Here is a 17078-nt window from a genome sequence, read left to right on the forward strand (position 1 = left end):
ATGTTCCAAATTACCATTTTAAGAAGACTGATCAGTACCAGATGTCAAGCTTGAAAAGAGAGAAGGTTGGAGGATAAGTTAGATGTAAGTGTTGAGATATGCTAGTATCTTGAACTGTGGGAGAAATGATAGAAAAGCTAAATAAGAGAATCATTATTAAAAGAAATTAAGAAGGCCTGATAACTGGTTACATTGGGAAGGGAGAAAATAGAGATGAAATTTCAAGTCTGAATGACCAAAACATTATGCCATTGGCCAATGGTCAGAGAAGACAACTAATTCAGTTTGAGACATATTTAGCTTGACATCTTGGTAGGAAATTCTACTGGAACCATCCAAAGGTCTGTTGGAGTTGAAAGCTAGAGTTCAGGAGAGAAGCCAAAGCTACCGTTTTAGATATACTCATTATCTGCAAGTGGTATTTGAGATTTTAACAGTGGAGTCTATTTTCAAAGAAGTGAATATCAAAATGGAGAATAGAGAATCAAGGATATAAACTTAGGTTACAGAAAGTGGGGGGAAACAATGCAGAATTAAAAGACACAGAACCAAAAGTATGCAACATTATTAACTAATAGTACAGGAGTGCAAAAAATAATAATATAGTAAATACTTCATAATATTTACTATGCATGACATAATATTTACTATGCATGAGTATTATTTTAAGTACTTTTTAATCTTTTTAATATTTATTTATTTTTGAGAGAGAGAAACAGAGTGAGTGGGGGAGGGGCAGAGAGAGAGGGAGACACAGAATCCGAAGCAGGCTCCAGGCTCTGAGCTGTCAGCACAGAGCCCCATGTGGGGCTCCAACTCATGAACCATGAAATCATGACCTAAGCTGAAGTCAGTCGCTTAACTGACTGAACCACCAGGCACCCTTGTTTTAAGTATATTTTTAAAATATATTAACTCATCCTCTTAATGAATCCTATTAAGTAGACACTTTTTATTATCCTCATTATACAGAGGAGGAAATTAAGGCAGAAAAAGATTACAGGTGAATCTTGATCAACTCAAGGGGTTAGTGTGAGGAAGGAAAGGAAGGAAAGAAGGAAGGAAGGAAGGAAGGAAGGGAGGGAGGGAGGGAGGGAGGAAGGAAGGAAGGAAGGGAGCGAGGGAGGGAGGAAGGAAGGATGGAAGGGAGGGAGGGAGGGAGGGAGGGAGGAAGGAAGGAAGGATGGATGGGAGGGAGAGAGGGAGGGAGGGAGGGAGGGAGGGAGGGAGGGAAGATGGAAGGAAGGGGAGAATTATTGACAGCATCAACTTTATCAAGAGTCAGTCTGCATGGGTTTAAATCTTGATCACCAGTTTTTGATCAGGCAAATTAACTATAATTGACCCTTGAAGAACATGGATTTGAACAGTGTGGGTCCTCTTATGCATGGATTTTGTTCAATAAAATACTATAAATGTATTTTGTCTTCTTAGGATTTTCTTAACATTTTCTTTCCTCCAGCTTAATTTATTGTAAGAATATTGCACACGAGTTGCTTTCTACAATTATGGATTCCTAAGTCTTAGGCTTAGAGATTCTGATTGAGCATGTCTGAGGTAGGACTCAAGAATCTGCATTTTAAACAAGTAATTGTTAAAAGTACTATAAGTAATTGTGATACAGATTAACTAGTGATCATATGTTAACATGTCAATTCATTCTTAGTTATTGAACACAATGCTTATTGACTGCCTGTGAAAGCTCTTAATGAGTAAGTACTCTCATTCATATGTACCTGGGAGGAATCACTGTGACTTAATTAAAATTCCATGCTTAAATATTTACTGAATTAATGAATAACTAAAGAGTGTCATGCCTACTATGTATTAGGCAATGTCATAAGACTTGGGGTTATGAAGAGATGTGGCATAATTACTACTCTTAAGGAGCTTATAACCTGCTAGAGACAGAATCTAGTAAGAAAAATCAACTGGTATAAATGATTATAAGAAGAAAAACCAACTAGTGATATAGGGCAGTTGGGGCACAAAGGAGATATTACTCAATTCTACTAAGAGTGAGTGGAAGCACTTGAAACTTGGGTCTTTAAAAATGAGTAGGTGAAGGGGTGCCTTGGTGGCTCAGTCGACTGAGCGGCTGGCTTGGGCTCAGGTCATGATCTCAGAGTTTGTAGGTTCGAGCCCCGCATCGGGCTCTGTGTTGACAGGTCTGAGCCTGAAGCCTGCTTCGGACCCTGTGTCTCCCTCTCTCTCTGCCCCTGCCCCTGCCCCATTTGTGCTCTGTCTCTCTCTCTCCTTCAAAAATGGATAAAAACATTAAAAATTTTTTTTTAAATGAGTAGGTGTTACGGGGCACCTGGGTGGCTCAGTGGGTTGAGTGTCTGATTTCGGCTCAGGTCATGATCCCACAGTTTGTGAGTTCAAGCCCCACATCGGGCTCGCTGCTGTCAGCCTGTCAGTGCAGAGCCCACTTTGGATCCTCTGTCCTCCGCTATCTGCCTCTCCCCTGTTTGCACTCTTTCAAAACTAAATAAACATGAAAAATAAGAAGACGAAGAATGACTGGGTGTTTGCCAAGTAGACAAGAAAATTTAAGCCAGTCTGGGTGAAGGTGGTGGCACAGGCAATAGCATGGAGGTATTAAAGGTCCTAGCACCATTATTAGTGGCCTGTGATTGGAATGGCTATAATATAGAGATGAGTATGGAAAGATCATGGAGTGCCTTCATTGACATTTGAGAGATATGTGTTTAAACATTACTCATTTTAAAATATGGGCCCTGGAAATTAAGATTTCATTTTGTGTTTAGTACATGATGCACCTAAGTCAGAGAAACAGAATTTGTTAAAGTGATAAGGCATACTTATTCTGGCTACAATCATTAGGTGGGGGCCCCAGGCCAATAGTTGGAAGGATTCTTTAACTGGAGGCTTTGAGAAGATGACAAAAATGTTCATATAAAGGACTTACTCACTTTGGGAAGAGAACAAATGCATTTGTCAAATAGCTAATGAAGGCATGTTTCTATACAATGTATTACAAATGATAAAATATTGAGTACCTCCTCACTGGAGAAATTGATGAAAATTCTTAGCTTGGATGTTGAGGACATTTTTCTAGGTCTGAACCAATGTGAATTTCTCATCTTTTATTACTCTAACTTTTTTTTTATCTTTGCTGTCGCTATTTCCTTCCCAAGTCTGTTTATGCTAGGATCTTTCTTCCTTTCTTCTTTCCTTTCTTCTCAGTCTCATGAATTATTTCAAATGTACATCTAAAATGATGTTCCTTTTTTACTTTGCTGGTCCAGGAACTGGTGAGCACTACATAATGTGTTCTTCCATGTAGGTGCCCGTGTTCTTTGCGACACTTTGGGCTATGTGGTGCTGGAAGTGTGTTTTATTCTGACTTTTAGTGGGAGGTGCAGCATGTTTATTGAGACGAGATCTGAAAACCAGACAGAAACACAGACAGTCTTGATACAGTTTGCATAATACAGAGTCCACCATTCCAATCTGACCCAACTACATTCCCTTTGAGCAGGATCAGTTCCCTTAATTCACACAAACTATAGCCTAGCTTACCTGTTCAAATAAAACCTGGAAGTACCAAGAACGAAGATACACCCATTGTCTACTAATTACTTATCTCTGACGTCCCAGCTGCCTGTTTCTCATTCCTTCTGTGTAAAGTCTCACTGTTCTAGCCAGTTAGCACAGATTCTTTATTGTTCACTTGTGAAGTAAACTAAATGGAAGCTACCTATTTATTTGAAGGCAACTCGCTTTTCTCTGGCAAGGAACCTTAATCAGTTTTAGGGTCTTAACCAATGGACTAGGATAGTCTGAGTCCAAATATCAGACAAGATAAAAAAAAAAAAGGGACACATAGGTACAGTAGATTGTCCCTCTGATATTTTATTTTGGTCTGCCATTCAAACGTGTGTGTGTGTGTGCATGTGTGCGTGTGTGGAGTATAAAGTTTGCACAAAATTAAAATATAGCTTCAGGGATGTTCGTTACAATGGGCATCATGCCAATGAAGCAAAGTGTTACAGTGACACCATTCATACCACTGAAGTTCATGATTGTTAGCATTTCCATTTTTTAATATATTCTGAATGTTTGTTTATTCATTTTGAAAGGGGGAGTACAAGCAGGGGAGGGACAGAGAGAGAGGGAGAGAGAGAATCCCAAGCAGGTTCACACTGTCAGCACAGAGTCCGATGTGGGGCTTGAACTCACAAACCACAAGATCATGACCTGAGCCCAAATCAAGAGTTGGATGCTTAATGGAATGAGCCACCAGGTACCCTATGCCAGCATTTCTGTTTTAAACCCCTTCTGAATGAATTCCAAAAGCTACAGTATTACTAGAGAGCCTGTTAATTTTCAAATGTATATTTAAAGTTAAATTAAAACTAGTACTTTGGAGTGTGCCTTTGAAACCTTAAAGATTTCTCCCCTGACTCTCTCTTCCCATTAAAAATTACTTGCTGTAAACAATGTGCTCCTGATACCAGATATAGTAGCAATGTAGAGACAGGAGACAGACTGATTGAAAGAGAATTCTCTATAGAGATACATATTTTTCTAAACTTTTTAGTGTATCTCCACCCAAATTCCTTTACAGAATTGTTATAATGGAGCTATTTTATGGGAATAATAGGTATTTCAGGAGTGAGAGGAATTTCTACTCAGATTTACTTTTCCTGACTCTCCTCTGGCAATTCCCCTCAGTTTTCATAGTACAAAATTCTAGTCTGAAACTTGTGGAAAAAAAGTTTAATGTTAACATCTTTTATAATTAGAGTATGATATTTTTCTAGATGTACACAAATAAAATAGTTTTTAAATAATAGCTTGCAGCTATGTTAACAGTTAATTGTGGTGCATAGAATCATAATAGCATACCAAACAGCATCTCGTAATATTAAAAAAAAATTTATCGGGGCGCCTGGATGGCGCAGTCGGTTAAGCGTCCGACTTCAGCCAGGTCACGATCTCGCGGTCCGTGAGTTCGAGCCCTGCGTCAGGCTCTGGGCTGATGGCTCAGAGCCTGGAGCCTGTTTCCCATTCTGTGTCTCCCTCTCTCTCTGCCCCTCCCCCGTTCATGCTCTGTATCTCTCTGTCCCCAAAATAAATAAACGTTGAAAAAAAAAATTAAAAAAAAATTTTATCAAGAAATATATCATGGGAGGTGCCTGGCTGGCTCAGTCAGTAGAGCATGTGACACTTATCTCAGGGTCGTGAGTTCAAGCCCCATGTTGAACATAGAGCCTGCTTAAAAAAAAGAAAAAGAAAAATGCCATTGAAAGGGTACATCACATGTGAATAGAAAATTTAGAGAAGAATAAAACACAGTACCAAATGGGAGATGTCACAATATCAGTACCTTTACGCCTCTCTGTACTTCACTCCCCCCCCCACCCTCACTGTCACCCCAGTCACATCTTCTAACATTTTAGAAAACATTTTATAAGAAGGTTTAGGTTGAAACAATTTTTTTTTCAAGTATACGAAGAATTACTATTTATACTCAATGGCTTTGTGAAAGATGATGCTCGGGGTTATAATATTTCTTTCTCCGCTGAAAATAAATCCTTTGGTTTTTTAGCTTCAAACACTTCTACATTTGTCCAGTGTGTCCATGGCTATATCTGTGAGACTCATCTGGACCTTTGGCTGGAAGGAGCTCTCCCATTTCTAATCTCTCTGCATGCCACAGTTGCTTCCCAGCAGCCCCGAAAAAAAGAAGAGTGTATGATTAATACCAGGACTCAATATAACTACTCTTGATTCTGTTGGCCCTCATCCAACGGAGAAAATGAATCCAAATGATCACTTGGGACCCTCTTGTACTGTAGAATAAGAACTCCAATACAGTCACACTTTTATTTCTACCAAGGTCTCAAAGATTTCAGATTGGCAAGAATTCCAACATGAAGTTTTCTACATTTGCCCTTTGAATTGCACATTCTACAATTATTTTTTTCTGACAAAATTCTTAGGCTTTAATATTTACTATGATATAGTACATGCCTCCCATTTTGTTCCAGCAAACACTAGAGCTTATACTAACCATATGAACTAATCACATAATTTTCCTTCTATTTTGCTTAGTGTTTGTACACAAATGTTAAATCAAAATTCTTTCCCTGTGCACATGTTGAGACAGAGACAGAGAGACAGAGACAGAAAGAGACAGACAAGACTCAAGAACCAATTTCTTTAAGTCTATCTATTTAGCTCATATTTCCACATTTCAATTTAGGAAGTAAATTGACTTAATAAGGTTTTACTCGGATAACAGATTAATCATTTCTCTCCTCAAAGGAAATTTTAGTCATGTTTAAAGACTCTATAACAGTTCTAACAGTTCTTTAAATTAATAGTTTTGTTAATATTGAATAAAACTTAAAGAAATGCAAAACCACTTTGCTGTTTAGACTGTCTCAAAATTAGGGATTTAAGATAGTATCTGCCCACAATAATCACTGATCATTTTCTTCTCAGAGGAAGCATTTAGTTTAGTTTTTTTTTTTCATTTACCCATCCATATAGCCACTATCCCCAAAGTGTGTTTTAACAAAATATTTGTAGCCTAGGACAAGAACAATGTATTTTGGAATATATATTCAAGGGGAAACTATTTAGAATTCCATTAGCGCCAGCCCAAAAGTATGGGGCATTACTTTGGTTAAAGAAATACTAAATGTGCATAAAAATATTTAGGAAATATAAGAAATGGAAAGAATTAGAATGTGCCTTCAAGGGTAACCAGACTAATTCTAGGAGAGATGGATGTTCTTCCTAAAAATCTTTGGTTTAAATAAAATGCAAGAGAAATAGTGTTGGACTACATTAGCTAAGATGAATTTTTTCCCCTGGATCAGCATTTTATAAAAAAAGGAATATGAAAGGAAGGATTTTTAAATTCATGGATCAGATTGCATAAAGGATTGTTTCCATTATATGAAAGTTAAGTAGCTTTTGAATGTCATGAATGAATATCTGCTTTGTGTAGAATCCTTCTTTTAAATGCACTGTGATATTAAGCACATTTATGTAAATAATGGGTGATGGTTTTAATATTATATAAACATCACCTTTGTTACGTGATACTTCTAAAAGATTCTGCTGACCCTGTTACTTTTGGCTTGAGAAATCAGTGAAATCATATAGGTTTTTAAGGAAATCCACAGGAATGTATAAAATTCCCCTCACTCTGGATGAGAAAATCAATGCTCTTCTTATGTACCTACATTTCTATAGGCAGGTCTGTAGCCTATAGCTGGAATAAGTCCATGTACATTTGTATGCGATAGGGTAGAGTAGACGTAACCCAGTATGGGATCAAATCCTAGCTTTGCCCCTTAAAAACCATGGGATCTAAGGTAGATTATTTAATTTCTCTCCTTTTCAGTTTCCCTGTTTGCAAAGTAAGGGTAATACTACTATTCATGTTCATGAGGGTGCTGTGAAAATTAAATGAAATAATCCGTGTAAGGTGCCAAACAATCTCTGACACATAGCACATGCTCAATAAATGTTACGGCCTCCCAACCACCCTCTAAGGTCTGCAGTCCTGGTATTGTTTATCCCAACTTTACAAATCATAAAACAGACTTGAAGACAAAGCTGAAGTCACAGAGCTAATGAGTAGCAGAGTCACATTAGGAATACAGGTCTTTCTGATGATAATGAAAAGGATAATAATAACAGAGGTAACACTATTTCTGATGATAAGGATAATAGCAGTAGTAACATTATTATTATTTTTACTATTGTTAATGACTTTCGTGCTGGTTGATTGATTGGCATTTTACTTCTTATTTGCGACTCCTTCAAAGCTTTCATGATAGACGAGAAGTAACCTCTCACAGAGGGATAAGGTTGTCTTTCCTAGCTGCATGGTACAAGCCCAGCACGACCAGAAACAGTCCTGTTTGTTTCACTTGGAAACAAAACAAAACAAATGCTGAAATTACTTTAGCTATCAGTTCAACCTGGGATGCATCTGCCTCCAAACCTCTACAAATGGTAACGATTACTGTTGTTTTCTTTAAATTTTTTAAGTGTTTATTTATTTTTGAGAGAGAGACAGAATGTGAGTGGGTTAGGGGCAGAGACAAGAGGGAGACACAGAATCCCAAGCAGGCTCCAAGCTCTGAGCTGTCAGCCCAGAGCCCAACGCGGGGCCCGAACTCACGAGCTGTGAGATCATGACCTGAGCCTAAGTCAGACGCTCAGCTGACTGAGCCACCAGGCGCCCCGTGGTTACTGGTTTTAATGTTGATGATTCGCCACCACTCAAGACCTACATTTATATCCCATAAAAGAGTGTGTATTCACAGCTAGTTTACATGTGACATAAACGTCCCTATGAAGCCTAGAGTGTTTGCTTTAGACTCTTAGCCAGTTTGCTCACCAGATATTAGCAGGCCAGAGCCCACATCAGTGCCACAAAAGATATGTCTCACTAACACAGACAGCTTAATACTGGCTAGTGAATCTAGTATAATCAGGAGAAGAAAATCCTTTTTTCCCCTTATTGACTTCGATATCTCTGAAAACCTAGGAAATATGTGGCCATGTGTGTACAGGGTAGAATATATATTTCCTTATAAGTGAATCAATGTTGATCCTAGATAAGGTTCCAAAGGGGTTAACTGAAAAAACTGCTCAGACGTATGTGTGTACGTGCATTGCACACACACAAGCTGTGACCATGTGAAGCCAGTATGAATTCACAAACAACAAGATCTGACAGACTAATCTAATTTCCTTTTTGGATAGATTGGCAAAACTGAGGGATCAAAGGAATGCATATCAATACAGTGTATCTGAATCTTGGCAAGACATTTGACTAGATTTTTATGATACTCTTATGGAGGAAAAAAAGAAATATGTTTTAGATGATAACAAGCCAAATAATATATAATTACTCAAGGGATGCTAATTAATAAATAGATATGAACTGGCATAAATATCTTCCAGTATATCATAAAGTTCTGATGTAAGCTCTTCCCAAGTTGAAGTTTTCAGTTCTTAAATAAGGACATTGAGGACATTTGAAGATACTGATCAAATATGGAAACCATTTATCACTGGGATTTGAGTGGGGTGACCAACTTTTCCCAATTTGCCTCAGACTTTCCTACTTTGAGCACTGAATGTCCCAAATCCTAGGAAACCCCTTAGTCCCAGGCAAACCAGTGTGATGGTTAGTCACCCTAGATTTGAGCAGTGACTATGAGTTAGAAATGGCCAGGCAGCAAATGACCAGTTCTGTCTGATTCATGACAGAACCCTAGTATGTTTGAGGAGCTATCAGTGGTTCAGGGTTGGAAGCAAATACTGGTACACAAGAACAGATAACTAGGAATAAGCTTCTATAGGATTTTTTTAAATTGTGGGGAAATATGCATAAAATTGACAATCTTAAAAAAAATTTTTTAATGCTTATTTATTTTTCAGAGAGAGAGAGACAGCACGCAAGCAGGGAGGAGTAGAGGGAGAGGGTAAGGCATAGCATCTGAAGCAGGCTCCAGGCTCTGAGTGTCAGCACAGAGCCTGATGTGGGGCTCGAACCCCACGAACCGCGAGATCATGACCTGAGCCAAAGTTGGACTCTTAACCACTGAGCCACCCAGGTACCTCCATAAAATTGACCATTTTAACCATGTGTAAGTGCATAGTGGCTTTAAGGTCAGAATTTCGTTCCTTCTTAAGGCTAACTTATGTGTGTGTGTATATCCATTTTTGTTTATCCATTCATCCCATTCATTCATTGAGGGACACTTGGGTTGCTTCCACCTTTTGACTTGTGAAAAATGCCACTATAAACATGGGTATACAAATATGTTTGAGTCTCTATTTCAATTATTTTGGGTACATGCCTAGAAGTGGGATTGCTGGATCATATGATAATTCCATTTTTAATTTTTGGAGGAACCTCCATACTGTTTTCCATAGCAGTGACACTATTTTACATTTCCATCAGGAATGCACAAGAGCCCCAGTTTCTCCACATCCCTGCCAAAAACATACTTTCTGTTTCTTTATTTTTTCATAGAGTAGCCATCTTAATGGATGTGAAATGGTACCTTATTGTGGTTTTTCATTTCCTTAATAATTAATGATGTTGGTCATCTTTTCATGTGTTTATTTGCTATTTGTATATTTTCTTTGGAGAAATGTCTTTTCGAGTCTTTGCCCATTTAAAAATTGGGTTGTTTGTTGAGTTTTAATTCTTTATATGTTATAAATAGCTATCCTATGGGGTGTGTCCACAGACTTTTAATGCCACCAAATGCATTTAGGAATATCCTCTCACAAGATGAAATTATTTAAGAATTTTGAACAGACAGTATGAAGAGATTTAAATTTAGGCGGTTTAGTCTGGAGAAGAATGATGAAAGGGGAGGAAAGCCTGAAGCAGGGTGACAATACAGAAGCTCTTTTCATTATCAGTCAAGCAATAGTGAAGACCTTTGGTAGTAGAGTTGAGGAGGAAGAGATAGATATACAAGAGATTTTAACAGGGCAATATCAAAAGGGCTGGATGACTGATGAGCGGGAGAAATCCAAAATGATTTCCCGGTTTGTTACTTAGGAGATCAGGTGGATGGTAGCATCATTCACCAAGCTCAGGAGTCAAAGGAAAGGTAAAGTCAGTTTTAGATAAATTGAATATGAGGTACCTGTGAGGCAGCTACATGGATATGCCTCGTTGGAACTCAGCTCACAATCTGGGCTTGAGATAGACTTGTCACTGTGTAGGTGAACCCGGAAACCATATATTGTCCAAGGACAGTGTGTAAAGTAAGAAAAGCGTATTGATTTCCGAGAAACACAAAAATTTATGGGCTGGGCAGAGCAAGAGAAGCCCACAGAGAAGAGCAAAAATAAATATCCATGAAGGTGAAATTTATATGGATACAACTTCAGCTCAGTGTAAGGATGTTCTAAAAGATACAGTTGCCCCCAAAATGGGGGGAAAATCCTTTTGGTGAAAGTGAGTTCCCAACTACTAAGACTACCACTTGCCGGGATGTCACAGGAAGGATTCAGTCCCTGGTGAGGATTTGGTTTTCGCGTTAAGAATATACTTTTTAATGACTAGAAAAACATATTCTTTCATCAGAAAACAATGAATTAACAAAAGCCTGAGAGATCTAGTTTAAGACTTGAAGTTTCCCAGACTGATTGAAAAAGAAGAAATACATGAGGCTTTTTCAGTCTTCCAAATCAAGAGCTAGGCATATCCCACTCAGAAACTGCTACAAATATTTTTGGAATATATGCCAAAATAATAACTGTGATTCTCTTATAAATAATGCTTGCTGAAAGACTCAGACATACTGGCCAAAACACTTTGGTTCCAGTAAGAGAACTTGCCAGCTCTTCGGAAGACATCTCCCCCTGTGTCAAAAGAAGGCTCTGTGTGTGTTACAGTTTTATTTACAGTTTTTAATTATGACTATTGGAACATAATAAATAAAGGAAATATGAATAAGAAATAAACCAGAATTATGCTTGTTCTCTGTCCCAAATCACGCAGTTTACAAAATCCCTGGGAAAAGGAAAGCAACAGAGTAAAATCTCTCCAAAGAGCCACTTGATAAATATTCCATCTTCTGGCTGGAAGGAAAGAGTAGCAACCTTTGCTTCTGAGTCCTTCATTTCGTCCTGTAACTTATAACGAGGCCCACCTGCCTCGACATGCTGACTGACAGCACAGCTGCATTCTGTCAGGCAAGGTCTGCTCCCAGAACCCACCAGACCTGGATGAAGTTCAGATCACCAGTTAATGCAAACTCATTACTGGTCTCCGAGGAATGGTAACTGACTTTCCAAACAAATACGAACAGTCTGGGAATTATCTCTATAGTCTACACATAGGCAAAGCTATTTGGAAATGAAGGCAATAAGTCCTTTTTGTGTCAAAGCCTGAATTATTCATTTTTTTTTGTCAGCCCTGGCATTCCCACCTCTAAGAAAGTGAGATTTCTATAAAAACTGCACCATTCTAATATCCTTTCAGTGTCAGTGATGACTTGAACCCTGCCTCGATCATTTATTAGCTATGTAACCTCAGCTATCTTGCCTTGGTTTCCTTATCTGTCAAATGAGTTATAATACATTAAGAGCTTTTGGGGGCGCCTGAGTGGCTCAGTTGGTTAAGTGTCCAACTTCGGTTCATGTCATGAACTCATGGTTTGTAGGTGTGAGCCCCACATCGGGCTCTGTGCTGACAGCTCAGAGCCTGGAGCCTACTTTGGGTTCCGTGTCTCCCTCTCTCTCTGACACTCCCCCACTTGTGCTCTGTCTCTCTCTCAAAAATGAATAAACATTATGGGCGCCTGGGTGGCTCAGTCGATTAAGCATCCGACTTTGGCTCAGGTCATGATCTCATGGTCCAGGAGTTCGAGCCCTGCATCGGACTCTGCGCAGACAGCTCAGAGCCTGAGCATGCTTTGGATTCTGTGTCTCCCTCTCTGCCCCTTCCCTGCTCATGCTCTGTCTCTCCTTCTCTCTCAAAAATAAATAAACATTTTTAAAAATTAAAAAAATGAATAAACATTAAAACAAAAATTTTAAAAAGAGTTTATAACAGCATGAATACATAGTACTCAATACTCATGCAGGATATGCAGGGTTTCTGTACCCATCGATTTAAAGAACTCATCAAATCAACTGATGTTCCTCCTGAACGAGCAAGGGAAGAGGGCCAAGGATGGTTAGAAAATTAACCTTTGGTTCAAAGTCAATATAGATTGCTTCACTCGCTGAGCTATTGGTTTAAATCACCTTTTCACACCTATTCTTCAGGGTCTAGGGTCTCTAATCTCTTCCTGATGAGAAGTTATCTCTGGTATAATGACATCCTCCAAATCTTCAGCATTCTGACCTGTGTAGGGTCATTAGAGTTCCAGGTGAGAAGAGGTTTGAAGGCAGGAAAAAAACAATTGCTAAGAGCTGATATCATCTAGCTCATCGATTCAGTTTTTGAACTAAAGTACCTTTCTATTTTAAGCTATCACCATTATCACCAAATCACAGAACTTTACAGCCGGAGGGGACCTATGATTATTATTATCAGATCCAATCATATATGTGTGTGTGTGTGTGTGTGTGTGTGTGTGTGAGAGAGAGAGAGAGAGAGAGAGAGAGAGAGAGAGAGAGAGAGAAAGAGGCAGAAATGCTAAGTTATTTGCTCAATATTTTTTAATAAATTAGTGGTAAAGAACTAAAATTCACCCCTCCTGGTTCAGTTCCTTCATTCATACTTTTATCCAACAACTATTTCTTAGATTATTCTGATGTGCAAGATATTGAGAGTAAGGAGGTAAACAGTCTCCCTCAAGCATCTTATAGTCTAGAGGAGATTTATACCAAGTAGATGGGTACTATGTTTTAATGGTAAAATATTAAGTGCTTGTTGGGTGGAAAGATACTAGAAGGGCATGTTAAAGTCTCCTGAAAACAACTCATCATCATTGAGTAGGACTTACTTTGGGTAACATTGTCTAAGGCTTTAGGGATATAAATATACAACGGCACAACTATTACCTTCCAAAGGCTGTAAAGCTTATCACAAATATAGTAAAAACCATCACATTGCATGTTATATGAGTGCTACAGACAGTACAGTACTAAGGGGTTTAAAAAGATGGAGAGCTTGCCAAGGGATGGGGCCATTGGGGGAGATGAAAATGACACTAGGCTTTGAAGGAAATAACATTGTGTGCTCAAAATTTATCCCAAGAAAGCAGAATTGCGATTCTTCCTTATGTCAAATCTGATTCCGTCCCTCAGTATGATGGGTGTTCCCATGACAGTCTTTTTCAGAACTTAGAAGGAAGAACTTAAATGTGATGGCCTTAGAGCCTCCCTTCCTCTGCCATATGTCTTATTTTCTCTATGCTTACTATTATCCTCTCTCATGGATTTTTTTTAAATATTCAAATGCATTTTAGAGATTATTCACCTATTCCATTCTCAGTATCCCACTCTAGCTGTTCCTCAACAAAGCCTTTTCCTAATCCATCCTCTTAAGACATATTTCACAATAGGTTTTATTTTTTATGTTAGATTTTGACATTTTCCAAATATAGCTCAATATGTGACTTTTAAGTAAAAAGTTTTCCAAACAACAAAATTGTCACAATGTTACTATTAAATGTCTTTTAACCATACAAGTGTGAATTCGTGTGAGTGAATTTTAAAATAAGTATTAAAGTCTACCAAATGAATGATAAGAAAATAGATTAATATCAAACGCCTGGGCATTATTAACTAAACTTGGATAAACTGGGGGATTTTTCAAATCAAATACAAAATCATCAGCCCAATATGATTAGGAGAAAAATGATTAGAAAAAAATATGTATGTTGCATTTCCTAGGAATCTTCAAATGTTTGTTTATGAATAGCCAAAGCAGGGGTGCCCTGGTGATTCAGTTGGTTGAGTGACCAACTTTGGCTCAGGTCATGATCTCACAATTTGTGAGTTCGAGCCCCGCATCAGGCTCTGTGCTGACAGCTCAGAGGCTGGAGCCTGCTTCGGATTCTGTGTCTCTCTCTCCTCTTCGTGCTTTGTCTCTCTCTCTCAAAAATAAATAAACATAAAAAAAAATTAAGAATAGACAAAGCAATTGAATTAAAGATAAGGTACCTAGACAACTCTTTGAAATCATATTTCTAAAAATGCATAAATTTCCCAAGTTCCCTACCTTATTTAAAGAATAAGTTATTTTCCCAGGAAAGAAGCTTCACTTTAAAAAAAAAAAAACTCCAGTATTTTCCTTACAAAGAAATAAGTCAGATAATTCCAACACATGGAATTTTACTTGGGGAAAATGCAGAAATACAGGGAAACTTTAGTAACTCTTTGGTACTAACTACCACTATGAAATTCCTAGAAGTTTTCTTCTTGATGAAAGATGATGAGATAATAATCAATGTCTACTAAGAAACAAAATAAACAAAAAAACCTGGAAACCAGCAGCAAGTGGTTATATGAGATCCGTATGATATTCTAGAAAGAATCTGGACTGGGATCAAGATGCCTGGATTTGCCACTTACAAAGCAGAAGAGAGTGACAAATGTATATACTTGTGAAACCATCAGCCCAAACAAGACATGGCACGTTTCCCTCACCCTAGAAAGTTCTCTAGTTCTCAAATGCCATCAATCTCCTCCCCCATCCCTGCCCCAGACAGCTACTGATGTTATTTCTACCACTATAACTTAGTTTTACCTTTTCTAGAACTTCATGTAAATGGAACCATATTATATATATTCTCTTGTCTGACTTTTCCTGTCCAGTTGTTTTCAAGACTCATCTATGTTGTCATGTGTGTTAGTTTTCCTTTCTGCTGCAGAGTATATCTCATCGTATAAATATACAATTTATTTATCCATTCCCTTATTGGTGGACATTTGGGTTGTTTCCAGCTTGGGATCATTTTAAATAAAACTGCTATGGGGGCACCTAGGTGGTTCAGTTGGTTAGGCGTCCAAGTTAAGCTCAGGTTATAATCTCACATTTTGTTTGTTTGAGCCCCACATCAGGCTCTGCACCGATAGTATGGAGATTGCTTGGGATTCTCTCTCTCTCTCCCTCTCTCTCTCTCTCTCTCTCTGCCTCTTCCCTCTCTTATGCTTTCTTTCTCAAAATAAATAAATAAACTTAAAAAAAACTGCCATGGATAATTTATCATCATACTATTTGTTTTCCATTTGTCTCTTCAAAGTATTTGTTCCTCTGTTTCTTCTTTCCTGCCTTTATTTGGTTAACCAAATATATTTTTAGTTTTCATCTTATTTTCTCTATTGGCTTCTTTACTGTAACTTTTGTTTTTAATTTTTAAGTGGTTGCTCTAGCACTAATGATATGCATATTGAATTGATCAAAGGCTATTTATAGTCCAATATTTTACCACTTACTCCTTATACCAGACTCTTCACACTTCCTATATGCTACTCCCATGTTACAAATGCAATAATTTACAAGAATATAACCCCATTCACCTGCTCTACCTTTGTGTTGTCATATCTGTTACTCCTTCAGGGCTGTCAACCTCACTTTACAATGTTGTTATTTTCCATTTAAATAATAAATGACTTTTATATTTACCTATTTACTTATCATTTCCAGCACTCTCCATTCCTTGCTATAGATTGGAGTTCCATAAAGCATTACTTCCCTTTAGCCTGAAGAATATCCTTTACCATTTCTTATAATGCAAGTCTTTATTAGAAGAATTTTTGGAAACTGTTTCTGGAATTCTTCTAAAATTGAATTGATAGTTTTTTTTTTCTTTCAGCAATTTAAGGAAATTATTCCACTGTCTTCTGATAAGTTAGCTATTAATTGTATCATTACTATATTGTAATTAATGTGTCTCTTTCCCTTCTACCTTCCAGATTTTCTCTCTCTTGGGTTTTCACCAATTTAATGTTTTTTTTCTTTATTTATTACTGCTCATTTCTCAGATATAAATCAATATTTTTAATCAAATTTAGGAAATTGTAGTCATTATGTGTTCAAATATATTTTATTCTCTATACTCAGTCTCTTCACTTTGGGGACTCTGCTACATGTATGTTAATCTATTTGATATTGTTCCATGGGCCCTGAGGCACTGTTAATTTTTCAATTTTTCTCTCTGTTCTTCAGATTAGAAAATCCCTGATTCATTGATTCTTCTGCCATCTACACTTTGCTGTTAAGTTCATCTGGTGAATTTTTTATTTTAGTTAGAATTTTCCACTGTAGAATTTCCATTTCTTCTTTAAGTTTTTGTACTCTGCTGAGATGCTCTCTTTCCCCATCAAGATCACACATTCCTTTACTTACTTGAACACATTTTTTCTTCGATTCTTTTAAACATATTTATAATGGTTACTTTAAAGCCTTTATTGCTAAAACTAATATGTGGGAACTCTTGAAATTGGTTAATATTTACTGCTTTTTTCTTGACTATGAGATTTGTTTGCATGGCTAATAATTTTTGTTTGCATATAAAACTGTGTAGATGATTCCGTGCAGAGACACTGGATTTTGTTCCCTTATTTTGAAGAGGGTTGATTTTTGTTCTAGAAGT

The sequence above is a fragment of the Felis catus genome, chromosome C1 (genome assembly GCF_018350175.1).
Source record: "Felis catus isolate Fca126 chromosome C1, F.catus_Fca126_mat1.0, whole genome shotgun sequence".
Taxonomy (NCBI): Eukaryota; Metazoa; Chordata; class Mammalia; order Carnivora; family Felidae; genus Felis; species Felis catus.